This window comes from Rhinopithecus roxellana, chromosome 16 (assembly GCF_007565055.1).
Source record: "Rhinopithecus roxellana isolate Shanxi Qingling chromosome 16, ASM756505v1, whole genome shotgun sequence".
Classification (NCBI taxonomy): Eukaryota; Metazoa; Chordata; class Mammalia; order Primates; family Cercopithecidae; genus Rhinopithecus; species Rhinopithecus roxellana.
The window spans coordinates 26054694-26064949 of record NC_044564.1 but is presented as its reverse complement, the minus strand read 5'-3'; positions in this window follow the sequence as shown (position 1 = coordinate 26064949).

Here is a 10256-nt window from a genome sequence, read left to right as displayed (position 1 = left end):
AGCTCTTCCTACCGAGGAGGGACTGCCCAGGGGTGCTTACCATGTGGGAGCAGTAACGGAAGAGATGGTCTTTACCACAGTGATGCCGCCCACCAGTAATGGTGACACAGTGAGTGTGAACTCCCACTCATCGATGATCCTTTTCCTTGGTGGGAAGTTAGTAAGGGGTAGGAGAGACCAGAAAATTCCACTCCAAAGAGTGGGGAAAATGCCCTTCATCTACCAGTTGGGACTTACTACAAGGATAAACGTTCCTCCCCTCCCTGGCATCAGTTCTGGAAAGTACTGCTATTGTGCTATCCCTTGGAGAATGTCTTACGATGTAATTCGAGATGTGATGACTGGGGAAGCAAACTTAAGCTGAAAATATGGTGGCTATTTCCCCCCGCCCCCACTGCCTGTGTACTTGCACAAAGGATGGTAGAATTTTGATTGGAGAAAAATGTCATGACTGGAAAGCACCTCGTGGATAATCTGCAAAGCAATCTATGGTTTATGCAAGGCAACACCTGTGCCTCTGTGCTGATGGTGCAGATGTAGTAATGACCATGCTGAAATGCCAGCCGCAAGCCTGGGATTTAGGGAGCTTACTTCCTCCCTGGGGTGGGGGTTGGGGGAATCCAATTTAAAGAAAAACAAACATATGAGAGGTTGGCGTGGAGAGACTGAAAAGTCTGTGACTACCTGGCTTGTGAAAATTGCCTTTTGTTTCTGAAGCAATATTATTTGTGAAGAAAATGAAACTTTTCCCAGTGTGAGAACTCTTCCTTTTGTATTTGTATTTTATATTGGAATGCGCTATGGCAATGTTTGAAAAATACCATGAATGAATTTGGGAATTAGGCCGCGTCAGGTTTAGGATCTAGCTCCGTTACCTATCACGGGGACTTTGGCTAAGTTACGTCACTTCTCTGAGCCTTGGTTTCCTCATTTAGAGTGAGGACAGTTATAGCCACCAGTCAGGGTTGTTGCACAAATTACAAATATCGAATGTAAAGTTCTGGCCCAGAATGAATTTTGATGATGACTATGTTTTTTTCTAAATGCTTTACCCTGCATCACAGTGGGTGGATTTGCAAGCTTTATTTTTGCACAACACTAAATCCAGGGGGATATTTGTTTCTTTATGTGGTCAGAAAAACTAGGTCGGATTTTAAAGTGGGAATTAGGAGATCATGTCCCAGAGAAATCCTTTCTGATCTGTACTGTTTTTTCTAGAGAATTAGATCATCCAAACATTTGCAGATTCACTGGAGGCTGTATTGCACTGCCAGATGTGGTTATTGTGATGGAATACTGCCCAAAGGGAAGCTTGATGGATGTTCTGCTCAATGATGACAACTCTCTCAACTGGGGTTTTTGGTAAGAGCCAGACATTTGAGTGGTAGGAGTCACAACCAGTGAAATCCTACAACTAAGCCCTTCTTTGATAAACGTTCCTAAGGCTCATTGCCATGTGAATGCATTATCTTGGAATGAATTATCCTGGAAGTGAATGCAATATCTTGTGTTATATCTTGGGGCATGGATGGGCAAGTTGTTATACCTAAACAGGAGGACTAGAAGGAATAGGATTTTGAATGAGGTCCCTCTCCCCCAACTGGTGCCCAGAGGAGACCTGGCTAAGTAGAACATTCTGTTTAGAACATTCTGTTTGGCATAGCTATAGGCAACAGCAAATAGTCCTGACAAGACGAGCAGTAGGTCTAATTAATTTATCTAACAAACACTGTGCTGGACACTGTAGGTAATAAAAATAAATGAGAAAGATTTTCTGCCTTCAAGAATGTCTTGGTCCATTGGGGAAGGCAAATAAGCAGAGTTACAGAACAGGGATAGAGTTCCTAGGGGTATGTCAGGTGCACAGGAGTGGCATCTAGCCCAGAATGGGGATGGGAAATAGGCTTTGGAAGGTTTCCTAGTGGAGGTGAGAGGGAAAGGTAGACATTTCCTCTTGTTTTTTTTTTTTTTTTTTGACAGTAGTCATTCTAACTGGGGTGAGATGATATCTCATTGTGGTTTTGACTGGCATTTCCCTTCCTCTTCTCAAATGAGATCAGCTACAGAGATTTGATTACCTGAACTCTGGGATACAAGTGGAGAACAGGCCAGGAGGTCAAGCCAGGCTAGCAGGTCAAGCCAGAATTTATGTGGGCACAAAATTGAGGGTGGCCCAGAAGGTGGGGGTAAGCCTCACTGAGTCCAACAGAATTAGGCTGGAGGTCTTAAACTCCTTCTGCCTTGAATTGGGATTGGCACTAGAACATTCCAGATAAGGTGCTTTGGTGGTAGCTGTGGGGATGTAAGGCAGACAGACTTGGATCCTGTTTGCTACTCTTCTGGATGACACTTTCCTTTTAGAAACACTTTCAGTTTCAGGAAGTAAATGAGGTGAAGCCTAATAGAACTCTAAGAAAATTGAATTCAAAGACTTTCTAAAAATACATGTGCATGATACTATGCTTCTCTCTTCCTTCTCCTTGTTCTTCTTTTTCTTTTTCTTAATTTCCTCTTCTAACTCCTTCTTTTCCTTTTTTCTATTCATATTTGTTGTGGGTGCACCATTGAGAAGTCAATTATTTATGATACATAAGTTCCTCCTAAAAGATGTAGGGAGCTTTGTTTTTGTTGTAAAAGTTTATTATTTTTGTTCTGGAATTGATTAAAGTATGACCTTTCTAAGAACATTGGAGGCCCGAGTCCTGTTCTTAGCTCACATGGAGTCCTTTGACATGTCCAGGTTTTCTTTGCCTGGACGTTGCATAAGGAATGGCCTATCTTCATCAGTGCAAAATGTACCATGGGAAGCTAAAATCTACTAACTATGTGATTGATGGTTGCTGGGTTTGTACAATTTCAGGCAAAGGGAAAAGCATCATATTGGTATATATGCTTTCCTCGCAACAGAATATGTTTCCTTCCAGAATTACTTTTTAAATATGGTCTGTTCGATTTTGACAATAGTTATCATTTATGGAACTATACAAAAGGCCAGTGCTGGGGAGGGGTGGGGGTATCAGCAAATTACAACCCACAGCCTGTATTTTTTGTTTGTCTGTTTTTAATTCTGCAGTCTGTTTTGGTAAATAAAATTTTATTGGAACAGAGCTATGCTCATTTGTTTATGTATTGTCTGTGGCTGCTTTTGTGCTACAATAGCAGATCTGAGTAGTTGCTACAGAGACTGTATGGCCCACAAAGCCTAAAATATTCATCATCTGACCTTTAAAGGAAAAGCTTGCAGACTCCTCTTCTGTGGCAAGTGTTGTACATGGTTGCCATATATGGCTGCTTAGGCTGTGCACTGCACGAAGACCAGTGTGAATGGCCCTCACTGGGGTTGTGCAGTAGTGGTCCTGGCATTGAACATGCACATTTGTTGGGCATAGACTAAAGTTGTTTACAGGCAATAGAATAGGGTGCATGAAATTTACTTTAAAATTCTCCAGCAAAACAAAACATGCCAACTGGTGGGGAGAATATAGGTGGAACACAAATGATAGAATTTGGTCATTGTTGAATCTGGGTGATGTGTACATAGGTTTACATATGTTTGAAATTTTTTGTTTGTTTGTTTTTGAGGTGGAGTTTCACTCTTGTTGCCCACACTGGAGTGCAGTGGCACAATCTCGGCTCACTGCAACCTCTGCTTCCCAGGTTCAGGTGATTCTCCTGCCTCAGCCTCTCAGGTAGCTGGGATTACAGGCGCCTGTCATCATGGTCAGCTCATGGCCAGCTAATTTTTATATTTTTAGTAGAGATGGGGTTTCACCATGTTGGCCAGGCTGGTCTTGAACTCCTGACCTCAGGTGATCCATCTGCCCTGACCTCCCAAAGTGTTGTTAGTACAGGTGTGAGTCACTGTGCCTGGCCTGCAATCTTTTATAATAAAAAAGGGAAGACAAAAAAAGACATAGGTCAGTGATGGATAAAGATTAAGTCCAAGAGGAGATTGGTGGGCAGACCAGGATTGTCACAGTAATCTTCTTAAAATGCAATCATGCAGATAATCTGGAGTTCTATGAATTATGTTTGGATTTGGGCAGTGCTCTCTGAATGAAAATGGATTAGTTTTTTCACATTATCTTCTCCCTTCCTTCATGCATTACCTTTAAATCTAAGTTTAGTTAGGCACATGCTTTTTATTTAGTCAAATCTTAGGTGATTATGATTCCACTTTCTTTACTTGGTCAGTTCTGAGATTGTCATCCTTCATGGACTTCACATGGACCTAAATCACAAAGACATTTAGGTCAATGATGATGATGACAATACTTGTGGTGCTTTCCAGTTTAATGAGGTTGTACATCCTGATGAAAAATGTGTTTCTTTTCTTTAATGGTAAACTTTGGTTTGCAATTGTACAGAAAATAAGATTTCAATGCATGTTGTGGTTCATACCAACCGTGCCTGAAACAGATGCATCTGGCCCCAGAAACTTACTTCATGTTGGATTGTGAACCTTCTGCTCCAGGAGATGTGTACAGATAGCTCTTCATCTCTTCATTTTTTTCCTCCTCTCATTGTCCCTTCTTTCTTTAATTATCCTTGATGAAGACTTACTATGAGCAAAGCATAGTTCTGGGCACTAGATACAAACAACAACAACAAAAAACCTCAAATAAGACTGGTTCTTCTCTTGGGGAACAGACGGAACCAGAGGAGTAAGCCAGTGAAGACCAGGGTGGTAAGTGCGAAGAGGGAGGCAAGCTGTGTGTGCTAGAGATGAGTAAGGTAGTTAAGGAAATGATAGAAATGATAATAATGAAAATAGCTAACAATTATTGAGCATGTACTTGCCAGGCACTTTGCTAAGTGCTCTATATCATGACCTTATGTAATCCATACAGGAAACTTGCAGGGCATATACTGTTTTCACCTCTATCACATAGGAATCCATAGGTTACACAGTGATGAGTGGCAGAGTGGGGATTCAAAACCAGGTCAAAGCCATCCTATCCAATCTGCTGTGGCACTCAGAACAGAAAGAACTTCCTGAGCAGAGACTCAGAAGTGTAACAGTATAGTGCTCATTAACTCTTTGGAAATTCATACAAGATTGGCTAAGCATGATAAATGTAAAGTTATTATTCCATACTGCAAGATAATAAAAGTATCTCCGAGCACAAACTGGTTAGTTATGGTATAACATCAATTTTGATCTCTTGGAGACATAATCTCAGGTTATTAGACAAGACTGAAGAAAAAGTAGAAGACTGGAAAATTAGAATGTGTGTTCTTATTAAAAAAAGGTTTAATTTTCATTTTTGTCTGTTGTCCCATGGAAAAATTAAATGGGCAAAATGAAATTGTAATCTTTTAAGGGAGAGATGAGTCGACTTAGCGTGACTCTACTGGGTTGAATGTGGGAATCTTAGAGATGGACGCTTAGAAGCTCTTTGTTGTCTATAAGTGGAGAGAATATTACATATACAACTTAGCATTATAATTATTCATGTTGAACACTTAGCAGGTGAATTAAAAATATTCTCTTTTGTAGTAATATTTTAAAAGTTCAGAAAGAAAAGCAGGTAGAAAAAGGTGGAAGGAGCTGACTTGCTGAGTCTTCCAGCCTTCATCTTTCTCCTGTGCTGGATGCTTCCTGCCCTCAACCATCAGACTCCAAGTTCTTCAGCTTTTGGACTAATGGACTTACACCAGTGATTTGTCAGGCCTCTTGGGCCTTCGGCCATAGACTGGAGGCTGCAGTGTCGACTTCCTTACTTTGGAGGTTCTGGGACCTGGACTGGCTTCCTTGCTCCTCAGCTTGCAGACAGCCTATTGTAGGACTTCACCGGTGATCGCGTGAGTCAATTCTCCTAATAAACTCCCTGTCATATATACATATATCCTATTAGTTTGTCCCTCTAGAGAACCCTGACTAATACAGGTTTTGGTACCAGGAGTGGTTCTATAGGAACAGAATTTTAAGGATGGATTTCTTTAGTTGGTTTTGGGGTTTCTGGAGTTGGCTGCTTAAGCTGATTAGACCTGAAAATGCTGAGGACTCTACTTCTAATAGTATAGAAAACACTGGTAGTCTTCGGTGTGAACTCTTTAGAGAGTTATGCAGAATAAATGCATTTGATACTCCTGATTCACTGCTCTTGAGAGGCAAGAAGATTAGTGACTCTATACATAGTACCTTTGACTGTATGTGGAGAACCAAGGAATGTAATGAAGTTGGTTGGTTGTTCCTAAGTTCGCTTGACAAAGTAATGAAAGAAACTGTTGAGCTCAGGGATTGTAACTCCCGGCCCCAGAAGCACATACTGAGCCTCAAGTTTTCTAAGGTTGTCCTGAGTGACAGTCTTATCTCTTGTAGACAAAGGGCTGAAATTGTGGAAAATCACACACAAGCTCTTATCATGTAAGTGGCTGACCTGCAATGAAAGGTGTGTGCACAGTCTCACCAGGTGTCTACTGTTAAAGTGAGGGTATTGATTGGAAAAGAATGGGACCCAGCAACTGGGAATGGGGATGTGTAGGAGGACCCTGATGAGGCTGGGGACACTGAGCCTGTAAACTCTGATGAGGCTTTTTTGACAGAGGAAACAGCCTCCCCACCCACCATTTAGGAATAGGAATCACTTCTCAGCTACCTCTGCTAACATCTGGTGAAAAAGGTGTGAATGTCAGGGCCATGATGCTTTAAGACTTGATGGGTGCTTGAGAGGTACCAGAGCCAGTGGCTTCCCAGCTTGGTTGCTAAGAACCCTTTTTCCAGTTGGATGACAACTCTCAGAAGACTGGACATCAGTGAAAGGAGTCAAACTGTGACTTGCTTTGTATCCTTCTTTCTGCCCTTGCCGTAAAACCAAACCGATCAAATGCATGAAACAAACACATATTTTAAGAAGTGGAAAAGTTGGAAGTGGATTTGGGACCATGTTATAGGTTCTGTCACTGTCTTCCAGGAGCAGAGGGCACAGATAAAGTCCACATTGTCAAGACAAGATATGTGAGAATAACCATGAGAAAGTTGGGAAAGGACTGGAAAATTATAATTGAAATAGCTTGATATTGCTGCACAATTCCATTTATATAAAGGACAAATACAGGCAAAACTAACCTCAGTTGTTGGAAGTGAATATAGTGGTTACCCTGTATATGTTTGTGTGCCTGTGGTGACTGGGATGGAGCTTGAGGAGCGCTCTGGGGGGCTGGCGTCTGGGAGCTGGTGTCATAGTGTGTTCAGTTTATAAAAATTCATCAGGTGGTACACTTATGCTTTGTGCACTTTTTAATATAAACTTCAATGAAAAGTTAAAAAATTAGTATGATACTATCAGCAGGATAGACAGAAAGATAGAGATAAGAATAGGTAATCCCGGCCGGGCGCGGTGGCTCAAACCTGTAATCTCAGCACTTTGGGAGGCCGAGACGGGCGGATCATGAGGTCAGGAGATCGAGACCATCCTGGCTAACATGGTGAAACCCCATCTCTACTAAAAAAAATACAAAAAACTAGCAGGGCGAGGCGGCGGGCGCCTGTAGTCCCAGCTACTCGGGAGGCTGAGGAGAATGGCTTAAACCCGGGAGGCGGAGCTTGCAGTGAGCTGAGATCCGGCCACTGCACTCCAGCCTGGGCGACAGAGCGAGACTCTGTCTCAAAAAAAAAAAAAAAAAAGAATAGGTAATCCCGGCTGGGTGTGGTGGCTCACACCTGTAATCCCAGCACTTTGGAAGGCCGAGGTGGGTGGATCACTTGAAGTCAGGAGTCCAAGACCAGCCTGGCCAACATGGTGAAACTCTGTCTCTACTCAAAATACAAAAATTAGCCAGATGTGGTGGTGCATGCCTGTAATCCCAGATACTAGGGAGGCTGAGGCAGGAGAATGGCTTGAACCTGGGAGGTGGAGGTTGTGGTGAGCCAAGATCACGCCACTGCACTCCAGCCGGGGCTATTGAGCAAGACTTCATCTCCAAAAAAAAACAAAAAACAAAAAACAAAAAACTAAAAACAAGCAAACAAAAAAATAGGTAATCCCGAAATGTATCTGATAATTTAGTATTTGATAAAAAACGAAATCTCAAATAAGTGAGGAAAAGACAGATGTTTAAATAAAGGATTCAGGACAACTGTCTGACCATTTGGCAAAAATAACATCAGGTCCCTTCACCAGAATTAATTTGGGACAGCTTTATACTTTCAATATTAAAAAAATGAAACTTTAGAAGTACTAGAAGGAAATACCCACATGTGATTATATAACACCACAATGAACATCAACAGACACATGGGTACTTGGGAAAAGTTATTTTTAACATTATCTCTTATGAGTATAACTAACAAACAAAAGAGTTCAGGCGGATATCCATAGTCTAGTGGATGTTAGTAATGTAAATGTCATAATGAATAACTTCTAGTCTATAATATAGACAAGTTTATGGACAACTACATTTATTTTTATTTTATTTTACTTATATTTTATTTTATCTCGCTCTGTCCCCCAGGCTGGAGTGCAGTGGCGTGATCTCGGCTCACTGCAAGCTCTGCCTCCCAGGTTCACACCATTCTCCTGCCTCAGCCTCCTGAGTAGCTGGGACTACAGGCACCTGCCACCATCCCCGGCTAATTTTTTGTATGTTTTAGTAGGGAGGGGGTTTCACTGTGTTAGCCAGGATGATCTCGATCTCCTGACCTTATGATCTGCCTGCCTCAGCCTCCCAAAGTGTTGGGATTACAGGTGTGAGCCACTGCACTCGGCTAAATTTATTTTTAAATGTGATGTGTGTACAGGTGAATCTGATTTATTTGGAAGAAATATTTACCCTTTCTTTTTGGATAATTATGACCTGGCAGAATTCAGAAATGTGGGTATCGCCAAGCTCACCTAGGCTGTATCTTTACTGTCTCTACCAACAGTGGCTCTGCTGTCACAGGAGGTGGAAGATGTGGATTTTTAATTTGTTCTGGATGAGAGATTTTACATCAAAATGAGCTGTGTGTCTTTTTGCAGCTGCTGTCATTTTGTTGGAGATTGCCACATCAAGTGACCCAGTCTCAGTAAGACTCTATTAAACACATTTTCAAGTGAACCATCAAGGAGTCCGTTTCTCAGTTGTTCAACTGTGAACAGTGTGCCCTGCCCTAGCCAGAGAATTATGTTGTGTCTGATTTGTTCATATATGTTTAAGAAAGAATAAGATATATGTCTGTATCTATATATGCATACATGTATAGATATATGCATAGATAAACATAATATATATTTTAGTATATATTTGGAATAGCATATGCTTTTGGTTTGAAAAAGTCTCATACTGTAAAGTCTTCTGGCTATTAGGGTGAGTCTCCCTTATCCAAATGTAGGTATATTGAGTTGAAGGAGACTGTCACTAAAAATACTCTGGCTCCATCTAGAACATGGGGATCCTTTGGGACCTGTTTCAATTGACCACATTCCTATCATAATGATTTTGAGCATGGATTTTGTTCCCCAGGATGTGAGTCTTCCAAAAAATTATTCTGTTAGGTTTTATTTATTTTAAGAAATTTACCTCCAGATTTGTAAATTCTTATGGGTCAGAAATATACACATTTTCAACACAGATCAAAACTGTCATAAAGCTATTGTTTATAAGAGAAATAGGGGGTGAGTGAGGTAGGGCCTGGTTTTTTGAAATTGTTTTTCACTGCATTTTTTGAAATGTAAACCCTTGGGAATTGTGTATGTTAACCAATAGTTTCGTGTGCTTCTAATTGCCATTTAACAGATAAATTAAGGGGTGTGGGAATGTCAACCAGCACAAGCTAACATTATTAATTGATCTTGCTGCTTTATTTTTATTATTTTTTTTTGAGACAGTGTCTAGCTCTGTCACCCAGGCTGGAGTGTAGTGGTGTGATTGTGGCTCACTGCAGCCTCAACCTCCTGAACTCAAGCCATCCTTCCACCTCAGTCTTCTGAAATGCTGGGACTATAGGCACCTGACATTGTGCCTGGCTGATTCATTTATTTTTTTGTGGAGACGGGGTCTCCCCCTGTTGCCCAGGCTGGTCTGATCTTACTGCTTTTAAATAAATGCAAGGAGGAACAGAAGGAGAGATGAAAGTATATAATAAGAAAAATCTGGCCTGGTGCGGTGGCTCAGGCCTATAATCCCAGCACTTTGGGAGGCCGAGGCAGGTGGATCATCTGAGGTCAGGAGTTTGTGACCAGCCTGGCCAACATGGTGAAACCCTGTCACTACTAAAAAATACAAAATTAGCTGAGCATGGTGGCATATGCCTGTAATCCCAGCTACTTGGG